The sequence below is a fragment of the Malurus melanocephalus genome, unplaced genomic scaffold, assembly GCF_030028575.1.
Source record: "Malurus melanocephalus ecotype Western Australia unplaced genomic scaffold, MMel_1.1 scaffold_51, whole genome shotgun sequence".
Classification (NCBI taxonomy): Eukaryota; Metazoa; Chordata; class Aves; order Passeriformes; family Maluridae; genus Malurus; species Malurus melanocephalus.
Window position 1 is genome coordinate 1423501 of NW_026623283.1, and position 20400 is coordinate 1443900.

Consider the following 20400-nt stretch of genomic DNA (forward strand, 5'->3'; position numbering starts at 1 on the left):
GGTGCAGGCCCAAGGCCAGGCTGTTCCATCTCGGGAGCAAGGCCTCTCTCTCCATGGCTCTCCTGCTGGACACAGCCCCTTCTCGGCATCCGTCCGCTCTGGCGTGGGGACCTCCCTCCTCCATGGGCTGTGGGTGATCTCTGCACCCTCTGTGGACACCATGGGCTGTAGGGGGACAGCCTGCTCCACCATGGTCACCATGGGCTGCAGGGGGACAGCTGTTCCACCATGGTCACCATGGGCTGTAGGGGGACAGCCTGCTCCACCATGGTCACCATGGGCTGCAGGGGACAGCCTGCTCCACCATGGTCACCATGGGCTGCAGGGGGACAGCCTGCTCTACCATGGTCACCGTGGGCTGCGAAGGAATCCCAGCTCCGGTGCCTGGAGCAGCTCCTTGCCCTCCTTCTCCACTGACCTTGGTGTCATATTCTCAGCCTCCTCCTCTGGCAAAACTATTGTGGCAWYTACCTTTGTTTTGATTTCTTCTTAAATATGTTTTCACAGAGTCATAACCACTATATCCAATTGGCCCAGATTTGGTCAAGGGCATGTCCATCATCCTCAGAGCCAACAGCAATTGGCTCTGGACATGGTGGAAGCCTCCATCTTTTTGGCCCCCCCACTTCCAAAAACTGGGCCAAGCAAAACCAACACACGTGTCTTAAATATCTACAAAAACAGATCCTTTCTGTGGTTTTCCTCAACCTCTCCCGGGCTCTGGATAATAAAACTTGAATTAGTGCCCTGTACAATACATCTGTAAGTTCTTTTACAACTAACTGATGCAAATTTGTGGATTTGTTGATTTCCTTAAGTGCAAAAGCTTCTAATTTCTGTTCYCCATATAAGCAATATGCTTAAGAAACATAGGTAATAAACTCGACTCTGTTTAATGCTGAGATCAAAATGTTTTGACCCCAATGAAGCAAACTAAAGCAGGTCAGAAATGACAGTATTCCCCCTGCCCTCCCAAAATCTCCTTGAGGAATATGTATTAAGAGATACACATTTTTCTGAAAAATAAACTCAAATGAAAATTCCGTATCTTTATTCCTGAATTAAGGATTGCACGCAGATAATCTCTGCAACCTTGTAATCTCCCTATCTTTTGTTATCTCTCATCGCTCTTAAATTTTTAAATGCTCTCTTTACACCTTTTTGTGAGTGGATAGAATGAGAATCTGTACACGGCAGGGGAGAGAGACATGTTTGGTGCCCTCCAGAAAGGACTGTGCTCTTGCTCTGGCCATGTCGCAGTGTGTACGAGTGAATACTCTGTTATCTTTTCAGCCATAGAGAAAAGCTCTCACAGAGTATTCCTGTGGCTAAAAAACCATCACTRTCAAACACAAAAAGGTAAAATKAATTCAGATTTATATTAGATRTGGATAGCCTAAACAAAACAAAACAAGCTGTATGTTCTGGGCTGGTCCAAGGGAAAGAAGCTCAAGAAGATAAACACTAGATGCTCTCATAATGCTTCACTCTACCATAACATCGTGGRCAAGTCAAGGAAAACAGAATATGTGTCTAAGCTGTACAAGCAATAAATCCAGTTTTACTGGTTAATGTTAAATCTTTTCCATGAAGAATGGGGGGAAAGCGTCCAGAGTCCATTTGAAGAATGTAGGAGCAGTGGCCCAGGCTTCCCACACAGGACAAGAAGTCAGAAAACTACTAAGATCCTCCAAATTTCCTGTGGCAACTTTCAGCTCATGATCAGAAACTCTGCCTCAGAACCTGCCCAAAGCCTTACCCAGGGAAACGGAAAAAGGCAAGAACATGAGTRGAAAACATCCTATTAGTTTAAGCACATGAGCAGCAGTGCACAAAGACACAGCAAGGCACAGCAGCTGAAACAGTCTCTACCAGCAGATGATTCATTTTGTGAAGACAGCAGAACACTCACGTTAAGAAGGGGTATCCAGTACTTTCGGACCTCTTTCACCACCACCTCCAGCTACCAGACTGAAGGGCACACTTTTCATTGCTCTGAACCACCAGACCTGTATATGCTGTGGTAGAGAGGATTTTGAATAGGTTCACCCCCTGAACATGTGCCATCTCCCCAGGACTTCTGCAGCACCACCTATGCCACTGAGATCATACTACCAACAGCACCTGAAGAAGTCAGATAGAACATAGCTCTTGTATCTATAAGGTCCAATGATAGCAGAAGAATGTACACTAACATACTCAATAACTAGTTTATCCTAATTGCTGTTTGAGAAACAATGGAAAAGAATGCATTGTCTCATCACCAGTGATCACATCTCTCTTGAATCATGAAACARTCCTGTTTCCAGAGGTCTGGAACTGCCTCGGCACTTCCTACTTATTCCCTAGGGATAATTTATCTTCTCAATAAGAAATTCAGCTTTGCCGTCTACCTAGTGTGCAAGTGAAGGATTCCAACTCTGGGAATTTTTCTTAGCATCTGACCGCCATTGTATATTCTGACACACATCTAGTTATCCTGTCTATAACACATGCAAAACAATTGGGTCTAGAACTCATAGTTGGGAAGGTGCATAGAATTTGCAACAGATGAATCTCTGGACAAGACTTCCTGTTCTTGAGTGTATAGGCCTTTGAAGGAGGAGTAAACTCAGCTGTCTTTTCAGCATCAGATGTTTCTGTGCTACTTGTTGAAACTCTAAGCCTTAAGCAGGAAAGAAACCAAATCCATTGGAATAGAAAAGCCAACCCAGAGGCCCTTTATTCTGTAGTTAACTCAAGATTAAGATGACACTTTGCTAGTGGTCCCCAAACTACATTTCTACAGTGACTGGTAGCAGGRGGATGAGACTGGCTTAATTCACTCACAGTCTAATGAAGTTTTCTTTTAAAAATTGAGAAGAATCCAAAATGGTCCATGAGAAATTCAGGTTTGACAGTCATCTATTTCCAAGAAGTTTCAGGATCACTGCTACTGCTGATGAACAATACTATGTAAGACTACAGCCTTTTGACGATTACTCACAGGTTCAGGACAAATTCATTCAGTGTACTAGCAGAAAGAAAACATTACTTCCAAGTAAAAAAAGATACAAGTTGTTGCTGAATGGGATCTCAAAACCTGCAATACTGGCACCTGYTAGAAACAAAGGTGTGCCTTTGCTGATCATTTTGTCTCACAAGTCTCACACTCAATTGGTATTTGCTTCATTTGGTTTTATAAAGTGACTCTAATTTAATTTTGGCATGTATAGTTCACATTGTTGCCCTATCTCCTGACACTGCCCTTGTTACATCCTATTCYTTTGACACTTCCTTATCTACAGAGGCCAGCAGAGACAACTCTCGAGTAACATATTTGTTCACTTGGGGGTAAAGTCATACACACATTTATGTTCTTGTTCAGAGGGAAGCAAGTTCTGCAGCTTTACAGATGTGGTACATGCATCACATGCAGTACGCCAAAACTCAGGGCAAAAAAAAAACCAACCCATTACAAAGAGGTACATAGGTAAAGAGATTACAAAGTCTAAAATAAAATCACCTTCATAAATCACCTTGTTGAATTCTCTGGAATAAGAGGCAAAACATGCTTGGAAAATATTAACTCCTTTTCCTGTTAAACTTACACCACAGAAGGTGTATGGAGCAGAGTAATTTATTCTGTTTTGTTAATAAGGAAGCTTCTTGGTAAAATTGTAAATTATTTTTGTTTAATAACAGCAAATGGAGCATCACAGAAATACATGTCCTCTATGTGTCTATTGTAAGGCAGACAAGGAAGCCTGGCAGTTGCTCATTATTATTTTTCAYGCTGCTTCTAATGAACAGATCTATGTGCTCACTTTTCATTGGCTTAATCAAGGATTCTCTATGATRTGCAATTAATCTTTAATATGAAAGTAATTAGGGAGAAGACAAAAAATGCAGCTGAGCATCCTGACCACTGAAAACCAGATTAAGGAATTATTAAAAACCCATTCCTTTTATATTGCATTTTTATATTTGCAAATCTCTTGATACATGAAAGCTCAATGAAACAAGTTTATTTTTATAATCTACAGAACAAGATTCACAGTTTTCATTCAGATGGATATGTTGGTAGGTCTTTAAGCAGTGAGCCCACGTTGCAATTTTAACACACCAAAGAAAACCGGAGGAAAGAAAGACATTACCCCAGTTTACAGAAAGATATTGGAAGTACATATAAAAATCATAATACTGGCAAATCTTCCACATCCATCCTCTCCTGGTCAAACATATCAAAAAACACCCAGAATGTGAGCCAAGTTTGTCCTGCCTCACTGAACCTTGCCTGCATCAGAGGTGCTTTAAATAGGGGCTTGAAAGTATGGAAGACAACATCTGGAGAAGCTGCTCCTCATTGGGACAGGAAAGCAGCTAAGACTCTTTAGATAATGGATGGGCTTGACTACCACTGCACACCAAATTCAAATTTGAGAACCACTGACTTGGTAGGGCAAATCTTAAGGACAGGAAAGAGGCTGAAAACGAAGAAGGAAACAACTAAAGATTCTCTGGGTCCAGTGTGGAAAGGATTAAGCCCCCTAGGATAACTGAATAGGTCAAAACAAACACCCCAAAGGGGTGTTAAATAAGATAATCTGAATTTTTGAATTAACTCTCCCAAATGTTTTGAGATGGCACATCAGCCACAGATAAAAAAAATCAAATTGATATTTTGAAAGATTAGTAGTTTATCCCAAGTATTACACTCAAAAGCAGAAGTATAACATAGGCTGGTTATACAGCTAACAATGCTATAAGCAAGCCTTTAATATGGATAGTCTTTGATGCACTTTTGTTTCAACAGAAACTTCAARGTACTTAAATTTTCAAAATATGAAGGCCACTAAGAACTAGCTTCTGAGGAGACTGGAAAGCAGTCAAAAAAAATTCTCTAGTCACTTTTCAAATTCTCAAGTCACTTTTCAATACTAATCAGCTAAAATTGAAAGACAGACAACAAATCATTACTATGAATATCTCTGACCATTTTATTCAACTGTGTTCAACAAACCATTTCCACCAGAATCATTTCCACAAGTCAGCAGAAAAAAACCAATTCTATGACACAAATGTTTTCTGTTCCTTCTGAAAGAAAAACACTTAAATATTTTGTATGGTMAGCAGAGGCCTGCAGTGGGTAAGTCAACTTTGAATAGTAATGTATTAAAAGATCCAGCCTTTTAGGCTGGATGGAGAYGGATCCAATTCCTCAGGTAGGGCAATGTCCCCAGCCTGAAGCCACATCTTCAGCATCTGCCAATACACTGACAGCTCCCCAGACTAATGCTGCCTTCCACCTTCCACACGATTACCAGCAGCAATGCCAGTTTGGGTTATGTGTATTTATTTTAATCAAAAGGTATCTTTGATACTTATGAGTTCCCTCATGCATTTATCCCTATATAGCCACCTCTGTAATGTTTTTAATAAAAAAACTAGAAAATAAAAACCCATCTTCCCATAAAAGCTCACATGCATGATAGCACACCAYACTAAGYGATRGGRACTGCTCTGAAGTGACAAGAATAAKGTGGTAGACTTGCATGTCTAAACCAGAATCTACATAAATCTTTAAGCTACTTTTGCATTCTTTTCTTTTTTAAAAAATCATGTCTTACACAGCTGAGAAATAGRTTCTACTAAACACCACCACCTTTCCAATGACATAAATGCAATCATGCAATCTCTCCCATGTATGTGGAACTGAATGTCTCAGAATTGGGAGATGTGCACAACTGAAACAATGGAGCAGACCTGTGAATATACCAACATAACCTCRACCACACTCCCAAACCCTCTTAGCACAAGTCCTCTGATACCCAAATCAAGCTTATATTTTCAAATTTGATTGCCAGCAGTAGTTTAGGTTCCAGACACAAACACAATGCAACAAGCCTATTGCCCTCATTGTGCAAACYTGAAGGATGGATTATATTCAGTCTGAACTAAATGTAAAACTGAAAACTGCTTCACACCTTGCAGTGGCTCCATATTTTCCCTCATGACTTCCCATTCAAGAAGTGACCTTAACTGTTTCTAAGAGAATCAGCCTCTCGTAGTATCCTGTCAGYGAGGTTTAAAAAGCATCTTGCGAAAAATACACTAAACGTGGTTAAACATGTTTCTGACTTCAGACCACAAAAAGAATCCTTATACATTTTTTATTATACYCATCTAGCATAGATGCCTGTAATTCTCCCATTCTCAGTGCACAGAACCTCCTTCCAGGGACTGAATGGGGAGCAGCTTTTCACAACACCTAGAGGAACTTAATTACCTCCTCAACTTTGACCCCTCTGTCAAATTCAAATAATCTGATCAATGGGAGCAAAAGGTATGAGGTACTAATAGGAGAGAGACAGAGACAACTGGATCAGAGGATTGTTAATCTGTACGCTTCATTTCCTTCTGAAACCAGGCTAAAGAAGTATCTTGGGACAAAAGGCTTGTGACAGCCCATCCCTTACCTACTCATGTGTAGAAATGCAGCTGGATAACACAGTAATTATGGACTGGAGCATTTAGGGGGTTATTTTAAATGATGKGCTTACCCTGGAGCAAAAGCTTTAAAAGGACAAATTGGAAGAAGTCATTGTCTCACCCAATATCTTCCAGTGCTTCCTCCCTTCCCCCGCTTTTTAATTTTAACCTTGATCACAGCCTTCGCCAACAGTCGCGCTTCTCCTTTTGTTTGACACTGTAGTAAAGTTGTAGAGCTGTTTGTGAAATGTGTTGCCATGGAAACTAATGTGTGCTGCCATGGAGATCATGTCAAATACAGCTTCACATCTYCACCACAGACTCAAGAAAAGAGGAAGAGAAAGCAAGGAAGAGAAATCCTTCCTTGAAAAACCAAATGTATTGAAATATTAGCAAACCTAACAAGAAGTGACAAAAATCAAGGTCACTTTTAAACTATCAACATCAACKAATAATTCACACAATGCTTTTGAGATGTCACTTCTATTAATAGTGTTCTCAGAATCAGCGTAATTCAAGACTTCAAAGTGTTAAACAATGTACATGCGATGTCTAAGATTCATATTTTAGACTAGATACCAAAACACCTTGCTCTAGAATTCTTCCAAGTCAAATAATTTCAAGAAGCACAGAAGGAAGAAAAAAACTAGTAACTGCAAAAGCTGCATAAAATGCATGTAATTTAATAAGATAAATTAATCAATGATTCGTGACATACATACACAGTCAGATTAAGACCCAGAAGAGATTAAGGAACTGAAGTTCATTCTAAAGAAAATAACTAAAAAAAACTACCTAGACATCTTTTTAAAGTGAATGGTAGATACAAAATCTTGTATTCATTTCCCAGCACTTTAAAACTCCAATTCTTAATTTTCTTGTACTCTTTAAATGAAAAGAAGGAGGAGTTATAACTAAAAGTCACCAGTAAATTACTTTAAGGCTATGAAGTACCTTAAATCCTCCCAGTAGCCAAATCCTAAGCATTTAGGCTCCCTGAGCAAAACCCAATTGACACAAATTCTGCTTTAACTCAGTTAAAATTCAAACAAATTTTAAGCAGAGGGTCTCAAATCAGTGTGCACAGTCATCCTGCTTTAAAATTAATCTCTAAATCTTTGCCAGGTCAGGGACAAAGTAAGTTTGCCTGGTTCATGAAACTATTTGAACCACTGATAATAAAATCTCAGAATAAGGAAACATATAAATTAATGTTCAAAGACACATCACAAAGAGCAATCCTTTTGTGAGTTAATGCTAGATTTTGTGAAATAAAATATCYATTATGTTTTATGCAAGATATATTGCATCTCTAAATTATATCAGTTCTCCACACTTGATGGCTCTGCACCAAACACTGAGGATTTGCAGATTTTATAACCCACGATCACAATGATTTTTGTATTCTATAAATGCATTTTGAGTACAAACTAAGAGTACAAATTTAAAATGCAACAAGTCATTTTCTGTGAAAGAAAGGGAAATAAGCACTAAAAACATGAACAAACATGTCTTCTTCCCCAAGCTGATGGGCTTCAGGAAAAAAATAACTAAAACCTTGATTAAAGTTTTACAGCAAGAAAAACTTTGCAGATCCATCAGTCCAAAGCATTTGTCTGACAAAAACATTACAGATACCCAAATGCCTGAAACTCATCCTGCTGTAACTCCACACAGGACACTCTTCTCTGAAATCTTAGAGGATCACATTTTCCTATATACAAAAGGTATTTCAATGTGCTTTTCACAAAACTAGATACTTAATCAACACTTTCATACTTAGTGTTAGCATGCAGGTAGAAAACCTGCCCCATATCTGACAAATCAAGTTGTGAGGTGTGTAATGCTATTTTCAGAGTCCCAGAAAAAAAAAACAACTGAATATGGCAGCGAAGCTGCACTGTATAAAACAAGAAGGAGGACTGGTAGAAGCTTTTCACAACTACACCGTGATAAAATAACTTTTAGTAAATAAATAAAATATTTTAGATGGAATGACATTCAGTAAGTATATTTTAGATGAGAATAAATTAAGATTCATAGATTCAGCYTACAAAATGTCTTTCAAAAATACACCTTAAAAATGGATTAATATCTTACACTGCTCCTGCTCTCTGAAAAAAGCTGGGATSTAACATCCACCTTGAGTGGGACAGGCTGAAGCCCTATAATACATTTGTAAAAAGAAGACCTGATTCACTGAGGCGCCACAAATTCTCTTTCTTTCTCACACCTCTACTATCTCACTATAAATAGTTACCTAGAAACACTTTACAGTTCTCATCCCTAAAGATTTTTCTCCCCACACACACACTAAAGAGGAAAAACCATAATAAACCTACAGTAATTTCATTTTAATTATATAATGAATAAATAAAAGTTTAGGTGATACATTGGATTCCACTTTCTTCCTATCTCATGCATTTGAGGAAAGACTCTTTTCACTTTTGAGGACAAGATGAGGAAATTTGGCCTGTTTAGCTTTGAGGAAAAACAACTGAGGGGGACAAGAAATTGATGGACAGGGAATTTCAGCTGAACATGAGGAAGAAACTTATTGTGTGAGCAACTGAGCACTGGAACAGATTGCCAAGAAAGGTTTTGGAGTCTTCTTTCCTGGAGATATTCAAAAGCTGTCTGGACACAATCCAGAGTAACATGCTCTAGGGGACCCTGCTTAGGCAGGAATGTTGGAACAAATGACCTCTAGTGATTCTGTTATTTGACAACAAATGCATAAGGTGTCAGGGGAAAAGGAGATTTTGTTCATCTGCAGTGTTTCTTCTACTTGGGCACAACCTAAATAATATAGAAAATATTCCAGGTAATTATATCAGACACTCTTTCTAGCTGGCAACTGCTGCACAGATCTTAGGACCAGCTGACACACTGAGCACATGGCCAGTTTATTAACTTTCTGGATCTTACAACAGTCCCCAGAGATAGGAAAAAAAAAAAAAAAAAGCACAACTGATTTTTTTATTCCCTTGACATTGAATTTATGCAGCCTGCCTCACAGGCTGCAAAGTCTAGACAAAGAAGAATGAGTCTGGACTACAATCCCTCTTGCAGGCATTTACCCTGAGGAGACATCCTAAGACCTCTTTGAGTGGGACAAATCCAAAAGCATCAAGATACTGGTGACAGAAAACAACAAGAGACAGATTCATCWAGAAAAAGCACCTCAAACTGATTTAATTTTCTTCTGCAACAAAGTAACAGTTTTTGTGGGTCAGGAAAAAACACAAATACTTTATACCTTGACCTTTTTATATACTTTCACATATTTTTATAATTCTTTTTAAAACATTCTTTTAAGGAAGYTTGGAAAACATGGCCTAGATACAGCTCATTCAGGGTGGATCCAGCAGTTATCACTGGTTCTACATGATTAGTACAGACCTGGATGAATTCCATGGGCTAGTCCTGCTACATCTCTAAGTGGATGACAAGAAAGAGTTAACTTATTAAAGCTGCAGACCAAATGGAACAAAGAAAGACCAGAAGTGTAAGGGACAGGATTCAAATCCAGTATTATTGGGGCAAAATCCAGGGGAAAAATCCAGGGGAAAGAAACACAGCTGTACTCCATAAATACACTAGGCAGAACTTCGAGCCAGGTGTTGCAGTTTAGCTGAGCCAGCAGCCAAACCCTGTGCAGCCACTGAGTCATTCCCCCCTCAGTGGGATCGCAGARAGAAGTAAAAGCTAGAAAACTCATGGGYTGAATTAAAGAGAAGTTTAAYAGCAAAAGYRGAAGCTGCACTYACAAGCAAAGCAAGGAAATTAATTCACTGTTTCCCATGGGTGGGAAGATGTTCAGCCAYCTCCAGGAGACCARGACCTGCCCCATCAGGCAGAACTTTACCTGGGAAGACAAATACTATCATTCTGAAAGTCCACCCCTTCCTTCTTTCCCCAGTTTTACATACTGACMATGATGTCATATACTATGGGATATTCCTGTGCTCAGTTGGGGTCAGATGTCCTGGCTGAGTCCCTTCCCAGCTCCTTGTCCATATCCAGTTTCCCYACAGCAGGGGTGGTAMAAGAAGCAGAAAAGGCCTTGAGGATGTGCAGGCCCTGCTCAGCASTAACTAAAATATCTCTGTATTATCAACACTGTTTTCAGCACAAATCCAAAATACAGCCCCACACTAGCAACTRTGAAGAAAATTAACTCCACCCCAGCCAAAACCAGCACACCAGGATCCATTGGTAAGAGGRGATGACAATCTGAGTAGGAGTCTGAGTCAAACTACTGAGCACAAGGCAAACAAGCAGGCTGAGGCAGATAAACAGGAACATGACTGTGCCCCACAGGACACATGGACTTGTCCTTCYACTCTACTGAACATCAGCAAAGCTTCAGCTGCAGTACCTCATTCTTGCCTGGGTGCTGCATTTGAACAAACAAATGAGCCAACTGGAGCAAGTCTAAAAATCCACAGGAAAGAGCAAAATTCAGGAAAACACAACCCATAAAGATACACATATAAGTGGGACTAGCTAGCCAAAATGTGGAAAAAAGATGGAAGATGGAGTGGGAAGAACAGTGGAAGTGACACCATTCMGTATTTAAGATGATTCTGTGAAGAATATTCTTTTTCATGTGCCCACAGTGGGTAGGACTGATTACACCACAGCAAGAGTCAGCTTAGACATTAGTAAAACTTCCTAACAATTAAGAGAGCAGCATAGGTGTGATGTTGCAAATGTAGAGAAAATGAAGGAGGTCTTTCAAACTGCTGTTACTTTGCATTAAAAGACAATGGGAGAGGCAGTGTCTTTAAAGAAAATTTTTTGTCCTCTTCTATAAGGGATGGCTTGGAAATGGTCACTTCTCCATTTTATTGAGCAACTACTTTAAACACCACTTCCAGCTGAAAGACAAATAAATAAAAACCAGGTAAAATGACTGCTTGTGATGAGAATCTGCTTTCTTGCAACTGAGGAATTACACATGGCAATGGAATCATTGAGTATGGCAATGTAATTCCTTTTCAGCTGGCATTTCCTATTATTTGCATACTTTTAGTAAGACACAACAAGATATGACAGTTGCTCCAATTTCTTGTCAAATTCTCTTTGTATTTTCATCTGCAATAAATGACAAATGGGGTAAAAGCAATGGCAAGTACTCTCCTCACCATATGAGGAGGGGGAGAAAAATTGCATACACAAGTGATCCATTAGYTTAATGCAAAAGAGATTATGGAAGCAATAGTCACTCAAGAGCAAAGGGATAAGTGATGTTCTCACAAGCCATTACGCTAATGGTGAGAGCAAGGGAATGCCTCTGTAATTGTCAGAGAGCAGGCTGAGAGAGACCTCTGGGGATTCAGAGAGTGCACAGGGCACAGGAGAAACCRCTCAGCCCTAGCACAGGGATGACTGCTGACTTACAAAATCACATGTGTTATTACAGACATCAGACCCAYCCATGCAGCCTTTACTTGTTAAATGTCAGTCCCTGGTTTTTTCAAGACCCCATGAGTCAAGTGTATTTCAAAAGTATTGCCTAGGGGACTAAAAGACCAAGTGTTAAGTTCCCTATATTCCCTCCTCCTCAATTAATTTACTTTTTCCAGAGTTTCCCAATTCAATCCTCATCTGTGAATCCAGARACAATCCTCATCTGTAGAGGCAAGAACAGAACATGGATGCACTCTTCCCCAATGCACAGCCCCAAGCTCTACAAAACCTGGTCACACCAWAGGAATTAAGCCACTTCCTTTTCATGCATCTAGTAGACCTGGCCCAAGAGACAAACCTTTTGTTGCTTCCTTAAAATCTGCCATCCCATGTATGTCTCCACCCCTTGGCTGGCTTTCCGCCAACCAGTTCACTGCTCTTGCATCTCCAGGGTTCAGCCAAACTGTTTCTGACCARCACACATGAAAAATTAACCACATCTATTTAAAGGAACACAAATCTGCTGAAGCCTCAAAGAACTTACCCACTGTGCTCCAGGTAGTACTCCCCAGGAGGCTGGAACGGCTGATGCCATGCTCCTTGTAATCATTGAAAGCTGGAAATGCTATCTCTGAACTGTAGGTGACTCATTAGTATGAAGTCTAAGYGAGGCGTGAGCAGAGTGACACACGTGGCCACATGCCACAACCAGGCCTGATTCCTAGAACCTGAGAGCCACTTCACAGACTAGATGTGCCCCTGCAGTGCTGATCTTAATCAATCAGATTGTYAAACACTGCTTTCAGACACTTTGTTGTGCCTCATATCTCAAAGGCTTGCTACARTGCACAGCCTCTTACCAATGGGCACACACTGCTAACAAATGTCTCCCTCATCTGTTGGCTTTTTGGCAGTCCACAATAGGTCACTCCTAATACAATTTCATTTTCTTAATTAAATCTTCCCTGAGGCATCATCACAGAGTATTATTTTCCTTTGATTATTTAGTATTTCAGAAYAGAGACAGTCTCACCCTGTATTTATGGGATAGAAAGTTTCTCCTTTGATTAACCCCCGGAAAAGATGACAGGATGGTCTTTTTTTTAAGCGAGTAACATTCAGGTTTGTTAAATAAACAACATCTAAAAAGCCATATAATAAGGCATAGGAGAATATAAAAGAAAAAATGAAGCATAGCCAAGTCAAAACTGCCCCAATTCAAAACAAAAAAAAAAAAACCCGTTGTTTCTTGCTGTCTCAGACTTGCAGACGTTTGGGCAGAAAGACCCCCAAATGTAAYTGTCCTCTAGTGAGAGCAGCACTTTTGTGAGTTTAATAAAAACCAAGGCTTTTCCTAATGTTTATCATACCTGTAGTGACAGTGTCAAGGAAAAAAATCTGAGTTTTCCTTTCCAGCCGTACATCTCTGACCTGCCGTACTGAAAGTCTTGAACCCTCTAAGCATCCTGATCTCATAGAGAATGTTTCCACATCAAAAGCCTCGAAAATTCCTCCACTGGCAGGGAGTCCGAATCYTGAGTTTTCAACACTTGTAGACAGAATTATTGTCTGGAGATGCGATTACCCTTTGCACTTTCCAAAAGTACATTGCTCTGCTACATAGTTATGTGCTGGTGATTAGGAATCAACCATTGCTGCTTGTGACACCTTCCATGAACATAATGACACATGGCCCCTCTGTTAAAGCAAAACTAAACTTGCCAGGAAGACAGACACAAAGRGTGTTAGCAATATACACTTCAAGAAAATGCTAATATGAACTACCACAGAAATACTGACCAGAAATTCCAGTCTTGTATTGACACAAACAACCCTACAGTAGATGTACGGTGAGATTTAGGTCATTCAGTTCTAGCTGTTTTGCTTAAATTTGCATTGAGGCTTTCTTCAGAGAGAGACACAGGAAATTACAACTTACCTTAAAATACAGAATGCTTCATCCCAAGCCCCTCTCCCCACTACAAAGAGCAYAGTCATTCTACTGGCACAAGAGGCCTCAATTCTAGACAGCTAAAGTAAGGTGAGATATATTTAATACAGCATGAGGACAAAGATCACCAGAACACCCAYCAAAAAGCACAGGAACACCCAGCACCCTCTAGGAGCCATAATGATCCCAATAAGCAACTTGTGTATAAAAATTCCAAGCAGAACTCATTGACGTCCCCTACATTTTGGAAGATTTAAATATATCACCTATTAAAAACACAAAGTCAAAAAAGTCAGAAATGTCAGAAGCAACTGCCTCACAAATGGCCACTATCAGATACAGTTCTGTGAGATATAGCAAGGTATAGCACTGAGCGGCAAATCATCTGGTGTGTGTACACCCAAACCCCAATAACTCCATACAGACAACACGAACACGTAGCAGCAGTTCACAAAATGGACATTTTGTAGCAGCAAAGGGAAGGATGTGAAGGAAGAAAGTAATAAACTACTTAGGCAGTCTCTTGCCACTGGCTCAAAGCAGCATGAAGTGAGTTGCCATACTTTGTTGCAAAAACCATGTACTTCAATCACATTAATTACCAAGCAAAAGAAGTCACACAGGGGACAAGAATGTGTATTTAAGAATCAACAGTATGTAGCAGATCCACAAGGATAAAAATAAGATTAACAAACAAAAAAATTGACCTGAGATTCGAATAAAATGAAACTGAAAAATGCCCTCACAGCAGAGTTTTAACTTGCAGAAAGTTAATGACACTAAGACTACCATGCAAAAGGTGAAAAATGACCAAATCATGGACAAACTTCTTTGGCAACAACGAAAAACAGAAAATTACAGAGGTGAATTTGGCCTAATTTAAAAAAAAAAAAAATCAAGTACTACAACAGTCCACAACTAAAATATTGGTGGTGGGTGGAGACAAGGAGAGAAAGGGATCACATATGAGAAACTGGATTGTATCCAAATGAGATAGCAGTGGAATGGGAGACACAAGATACCCAGAGCTGCAACAAAAGATGCAAAGCTGCACATTAGGGGGTTGGAGTTGGAAGACAATTAGTCAGGGAATTAATGAGAAAGGGGCATCTGAAAAATAGGAGTGCGTAGTATGRTGAGGTGACAATCAGGAGCAGGATGGTATGCAAGTACCAAAAATAAAGGCAGAGGAGAAGATTAAACGATTCAGGAAAGGATAAAAGACAACCAAGGGAAGATAGGACAGAGGGGAGGGGAGGTAGCAGGAGTCAAGTTCACAATATCCYAAAGGAAGTAATTCTTAATGCAACAGCTAGCTGAGCTGTGAAATTCATTTTCAAATACAATTAAAGAGTAGATAGGTTCAAAGGAAAGCAGAGAAGACTACGTGGAGCAGATCTCTTGAAAGGTACTAAATCTGCAGAAACACAAACAGTTAAGAAAATTCCTGAGCAAAAAATGGTTGAGGTCAGGGTAAAGAAATAATAGACAAAAATAGTTTTTGTCACAGCAGATAAAAATACCTGCAAAACACTATYGCCATTGCCTTAGTAAGTCTAGACCAAAGATTTTCACCCTTATACCTTCACATCTGAAGTCCACACAGGTGACTATTGTCACAAACTTTAAGTCAGCATAAACTGACACTCCCACAAGGAGAAATCCCTTGCCTTTCTCCCACTTCTTATTCCCAGTCTTTGCTGGATGTTTGCTTGCATTGCCATATGCCTTCATGGAACAGCCAAGCAGACCTCATTCTGGGTTAAAAGCATACAGCATAAAATAACTGGTTACTTCTAACCCGGATTACTTCCCTGACACAGTTTCCATGCAGGCACACAAATGCATGTCCCAGCCCAAGGGAATGACTAACATGCAGAAAAGAGTGGCTAGAGAAGCAGAAGGATGCACTGGGATWATTCAGCCTGGAGAAGAAAAGACTCAAAGGGGATCTTATCAATGTGCACAAATAGCTGGTGGGATGGAGTGAGGCAGAYTGAGCAAGGCTCTTCTTAGTGGTGACCAGTGACAGGACCAATGGGCAATGACCAATAGGCAATGGGCACAGACAGAAATACAGAAAATTCCCTTTAAGAAAAAAAAAAATTAGCTAAGAAAGAAAAAAACCCAAACTGTGAGGCCTGAAGAATGCAGATTACATAGATAGTTGAATGGGAGATACTATATAACATTCCAGTGGGAGATCACGTCGCTGCTAGAAGAGCATTTACTACCTGAAAATTTTGGGTCCATACAATGAAAATGGCTAAGTATTTGTGGCAGAACATGACAAGGACCTCTGAAAGATTCCCATTTTCATCCATGGACAGCAGAACACCTCTAAGGAAAGGGAAATGACTTTTCAAAATATTTTTCCGCATATATACTTGGAAAAGACTAAGCACAGTAATAAAGCTTCTGCTAGTTCTCTTTTGCTTCATCCATCGACAGGCAAAACGTTTGACACCTCCAAGTTTTCTCCAGCTAATAGAGCACTTCAAGATTAATTTTGCCTCCTGTTACGTGAGTGCCTTGACCAGGGAACCAGATGCACTGCAGAGATACCCTCTAATCCATCATCCAGTGGAAGAGGCCACTGGATGAGGCCCCAGAGGCCCCAGACCAGGGGAAGACTGAAAGGTAATTGCATACACAAGACACAAGGCAAGTGCTAGCAAACAAGCACAAGAAATTGATTAACTAAACAGAATTAGAAATAATCTCAGGAATAATAAAAAATCCATTAATGGTCTCTTTCTTCATCTTACTTACAAGATGACAAAYTGCCGTTGTTGTACAGCACGCCCTGAACAAGGAACTGTTCACCCGTCAAAGGCACTGTCAAGGGTTCCCACTAAAAATATATTTTCCACATTCATATTTTGCCATTATCCAGCTGGAGGATGGTCTTCAACACACTAGAGTAACCCACAAGGCAAAGACTGAAGGTCTTTGAAGGAACAAGACGAATCACCACAAAATGGTAAGACTTTAATTGAAGCCATCGTTTTTCTGTCCATTGCACTGATGACTGCTTTGACTGTCACAAGAGAACAGAAGACAAAGTGGAACATTTGTCTTCTTGAGAGGATCACTTTTGAACAATCTGCAGAGAGAGTTTGCCTTTGCTATACCCTAAGACAGCCCCGCTGCATGAAAATACGRGCCATTTTGCAAAGAAAAAAAAWYATCTCAATATCACTAAAAATCAGGAGGGCCCAAATAGTAGCACTATGCTTAGTTTGCAGCAGATGCTTGAAAGCCAAACACAGGCTCCAACAGCTATAAAAAAGGTGTCTGTGAGGTGGAAGGAAGTACAGATACTGAGAAGAAAAAAAATTCTCCTAGCAGTGTCAGGAGGGAAAGAAAGAGAAACTCACTAGCATAACATTTGAATCTAAACTACGAAAATTGAATTAAAAAGGAAGCAGGGATCCTGCTCAAGGTGATCTTGTCAAGCCAAAAAGCTAACATGTATGTTTGGGGGACGTATTTTTGTTCCCCTAACTGATGTGTTTTTGTTTTCCAGTGCACAAGTGTTAGAAAACCGCAAACTGAGAAATCTGTGTGGTCTCTGTCCTACATAAACACGCAGTGAGTATTTCCACAGTTATTTTAAGACATCATGGGCCAAATGTATTCCTAGTGCAAGATCAGTGACTTAAATGAACTTGGCGTAAGCAATGAGATGGCCCCCAGGCTTCCATGAAGCAAATACAACGCTTTAATGATGTGCACTGGAGATGCTAGATAATTTTTAAGAAAGAGGTGTATTAAGAAATGGCAGAGTAGATCAAGTCTCATTCTCTGCACTGTGGGAAATTGAAGCATTTTGAAGTTTTCTTTAGAGCTGAAGCATAACAACAACCACCACCTTGCCACACCTCCATGTCTGATCTCTCCCAACTGGATCTGATCATTAAACAAGACTGCAGGGCTCCAGGTCCTCTGAACAGCTGCCAGCTGCAGTACAAACACATTCTCAYGAGGAACATTTTGATTCTGTTTAAAACAGCATTTTTTTTTGACAGAAAACTGTTCCACTGGCAAATTTTCATGCAGCTCCACTACTTAATATGCCTCCCCTCCTCCCACACATGCATGCTAGAGCTCTAGAGCTGCTTCAAGAAAATAATTATGCTGCATGCTCACAGTGCACTGGATTTGCTCCTATCAGGTCACCTGTCTTCACCTGGGAGTGAGAGACTCCAAAGAAAGGAGTCATCAAAACAAGGGTGATTCAYTGTCTACAAATAAATGACATATATTACCAAAAAATACAGGCAAATAAAAAATATGGAATTTTGAGGCTTTAATATGCTCGGTAGCCTCAGGGTAGCTCACATGGTGCAAATTCAGCTCTTTACTCATGCAGCCATCTATCTGAAAATGAACATCATAATTATATCACCAGTCTTGAACAACAACTRATGATGTGCTTGTGATGAGTGGGCATCTCTAGCTTCCAGCAAATAATCCTCCARTGCTGCAAAGATCTGAGTACTACTCATTTCTCCATCTTTTCCCTGTGACTCAGCATTCAGCAGGGCTGCCAAAGGCTGTTCCAAGCTCCTGAAGCACACCTGAAGCTGGGCAAGCCCAGCAGGACAGCACTGCAGGGACATGAACCACAGCAAGAGGAGGAACMTCACAATTGGTTAGCAGTCTCTGGGAAAATATTCTCAATGACAACACTCTCTGCTCTAAAATAGAACTATTTTTTTTCCTCCACAGCAATTACATAAAAATGGTTCATTACACAGAAGACTTGCTACTTCCAGCAGATGTGGAGTTTGCCTGCTGACTTAAGCTCAAAAAGGTTTTTACCTCCTGCTTCTTTAAAAAATGGGGGGAGGACCCTAAAAGCTCCTAGAGGGAACAAACTTTTTCTATTCATTTATCATRTACTACAGTTTTAACTATGTTCTTGTAATGAGAAATCCTCAATTGGCATGAAAATCAGCTGAGACCTGTGCAGGTACAAAGTCTCCCTCCTGGTCTACCATTTATCAGAATCTATGAACAGAGAATCAAGGAAAGTGGTTATGGAAAGACAATGATCTTGGGCTGAGTGGTGCACCTGGAAAGCATTTCTCAGTAATCTCTCACCTTCATCTTCTCATTCAAACTTAGAGATGAGCCCAACAAGTTTCTAGGCTCTGATCCAAGGTCCTCTGAGGCTTGAACTGGTTACCAAATACGATCTGCAGCTTCATCAAAGCTCTGACTGAATTATATTGGTATCCTATTACATGGGAATTTGTGTATGAAAGCWTTCATATTCACCATATTAGCTACTGGGATTCCACTGAAAAAAACGACTGCAGAAAACAAGCCAAACAAACATGCAAATTCCCACTGGATCCATCACTGAGGCATGAATAAAAACAATTCGGAAGACWAAACTTGAACATAGATATTCTAGGCCAGATCAAAAGAACGGGACTTACGCAAAATTCAGGCATTGAAGTTGAAAATGACACTCACTGCTACTCAGCTACTCTACTGCTCTCAATGTAACAGGATTCAGGAACCTRGTGTTCTGCTCCTGTGCATCTCAAACACCAGTCTTGACAACTCATGTGATACTCTGCATATAAAACACAGGAACCAGCTCTTGGCAAAGGCACACATAAACTCTCCCTTTACCCACTAAAGCAGAATAATGCTCCCTCCTCTCTGGCTCAATGAATCTTCAAATCTTCAGTGTAGAACATAATGACTTTGGCCATATGGGTGTAAATCATGTCCCATACTCACACACACTTAGAGAAGCTCCCTGCCTGTTAGGGCACATTCCTGGAAAGTCGCAGATCCAGGTCTGATCTAAATCAGGTACAAGAGAAATAATAACACACTTCCTGGGGAGGGCAGCTCCTCCCTCCTGAGCACCAGGCCCTACCCAACACACCAGTCCTGGAGTTCCTGATTTTGAGGACCTACCTCCCCTTCAGGCACTRTTAATCAACTTTGCAGCTAACGCAGGGCACAGTGACACTGAGAGGGCAGAGGTGCAGCAAGCTACTTTTGCATTCATTTCATGGGGAATAAAAGCACTGGAGACAGCAGACCACTGCACATAAACCAGTTGCATRCAGCCAACTCAAGATAATCTGTCATGCCTCTCTTTTTTGGTGCAGTACTGCACGAAACAYGGCTATAGTGTCCTGGATATAAGCTAGTAAGCTCACAATATGCCATGTAGACTTAGCAGCTTAGATCTTCATTTGCTTAAGGCCCTCTTATCACTTTTCATTTCAGCATGTGGATATCCCCTGTCGTGGTCCCACAAGGATTATTTKGATTAGCAATGCTGCATTTATATCCTTTTTGGTCCAGGTAGCTAAAGCAGATGAAGTGGGTTTTCAGTGAGTTATTAGAAGGCCATCAAGTAGATTGATCTCCTGTCCATCTCTCAGACCTATTGCAAGGGGGTCACAAGTCAGCCAAGCACATTATTCACAATGACCCTTCCTGAGCTGCTAGATAATACRGTGTTAAATCAGACTCCTCCTAAAACACCCTGTTTCACATCTTCCCCTTGATGAGTCAGCTTGACATCC

At 40.4% G+C, this 20400-nt stretch overlaps 1 protein-coding gene across 4 annotated transcripts in view; it reads right to left on the reverse strand.

Annotated features, from left to right (window-relative positions):
* HECW1 (HECT, C2 and WW domain containing E3 ubiquitin protein ligase 1) overlaps positions 1-20400 on the reverse strand; it is a 250690-nt gene that overhangs the window by 221800 nt on the left and 8490 nt on the right. Inside the window, exon 1 of one of the 4 annotated variants that reach the window (XM_057365337.1) lies at positions 12431-12479. The exons of the other annotated variants lie outside the window; for them this stretch is intronic. The gene's annotated coding sequence lies outside the window, so the exon portion shown is untranslated. Of the gene's footprint in view, positions 1-12430; positions 12480-20400 lie in introns of those variants that run through there. 4 annotated transcript variants of the gene reach the window in all.